At 38.1% G+C, this 1,374-nt stretch overlaps 1 long non-coding RNA gene across 1 annotated transcript in view; it reads left to right on the forward strand.

Annotated features, from left to right (window-relative positions):
- Nucleotides 1-253: 253 nt before the first annotated feature.
- The window catches only part of LOC148363759 (uncharacterized), a 2,480-nt gene continuing 1,359 nt past the window's right edge, over nt 254-1,374 (forward strand). The window contains exons 1-2 of the long non-coding RNA XR_015850617.1: nt 254-308; nt 391-480. This is a non-coding gene — a long non-coding RNA (uncharacterized LOC148363759). The remainder of the gene's footprint in view (nt 309-390; nt 481-1,374) is intronic.

A 1,374-nucleotide genomic window follows, 5' to 3' on the forward strand; every position in this document is an offset into this window, starting at 1 on the left:
TAACTTGTTTTCAATTGTTTAAAATCCTTTGTAGTCAAATGTATAAAATCCTTCACTTATCAGGTTCTCCTTGTCTGTCTTAAAGTGTTCGAGTTACTGCATATTTTCACCTAAAAAGGATGCACAGGGGACTCCCTCAAAGGTAGAAGAGACACTATTCTGACTATTCTGATTCTACATAATATGCGCCATCTTTGAAGACGTTCCTTTCGTTCTGTTTGCTCGCCAGGTTCCCCCTCATCTATCTTTGAGTGTGTGAGCTACTGCAGAGCTCCACTTCAGGAGACATGGTGGAATATCTCCTGAAGGTAAGAAGACACACTGTATTGACGTCTTCATAATTTGCAATGTGTCTTTGATTCAGTTTCTATTGTCCTTCTTTCTCGTCAGGTCTTCGCGGTCTGTATTCTAGTGTGCAAGTTACTGCAGATTTCCACCTGAGGAGGAGAGACAGGGCAGGCACGGGGGAATCACCCACAGGTAAGAAGAGACACCGTCCCACAGGTACAAGTGGCTGTGTCTTTGTGTGTGAGCCAGCGTCCCACAGGTACGGCAAGAGTGCGAGCCTCTTGACAGGCCGTGTCTTTGATCACTCGGCAAGTCACTGGTTGTTTGCCTCGCTGCAGGGGCTAATTAAGCAATGAAAGGACGTAATCGCTAGAGTCTGCTGTCGACGCTCTACCTTGCTTTGCTCTCAGGAATCTTTAAACAGGGAGTGGAGGGAAGCTTTTCGGGGCTTTTTGAAGAGCTGCAAACTCAAAAGCTTTTTTTTTTTTTAAATGTTTGTTCTGCAAAATAGTGTACTCTCTGAGTGTTGTAAGAAAGGTAGTCTAGACAGCTGGCAAAACAGTTGTAAAATTAGTTAATAACTTTTGACTTATGTTTTTAAGAGGGTACGACTAATTGTTTTTGTACCTTTTTAGTTACATCAGTTTCCCACAACCCTCTGAATTTCAATTTAGTTAGTTAATATTTCTGATTTTTTTTTTGTCTTCAACAAAAAAGAACCACTTTACTTAAAAATACAACTTTTTGCTAGTATAAAAAAAAACTTTTTTTTATATCAAACAAAATCAATACTCCCAGCCTGCTTGATGGTTCATTTTTAAACAAATGTGTTATTTATTTTGTTTTATGCAGTTTGACCATATGAATATACACATTGGTGTTTTTATCTTACTATATTGTCTTACTTTATATGTTATACATTATACAGTATGTCACAAAAGTGATTATTCCCCTCACTTTTCTGTAGAGATTTCATCATAATGTTAAATTGAACAAAGAACATCGCTTTGACGCAATGAAAGGTAGTCTGTATAAAGCTCAAATAGCTGTGTCAATGTATTTCCCCCTCAAAACACTAAAAATGAT

The sequence above is a fragment of the Urocampus carinirostris genome, chromosome 6, assembly GCF_059441175.1.
Source record: "Urocampus carinirostris isolate Australia breed hairy pipefish chromosome 6, RoL_Ucar_1.0, whole genome shotgun sequence".
NCBI lineage: Eukaryota > Metazoa > Chordata > Actinopteri > Syngnathiformes > Syngnathidae > Urocampus > Urocampus carinirostris.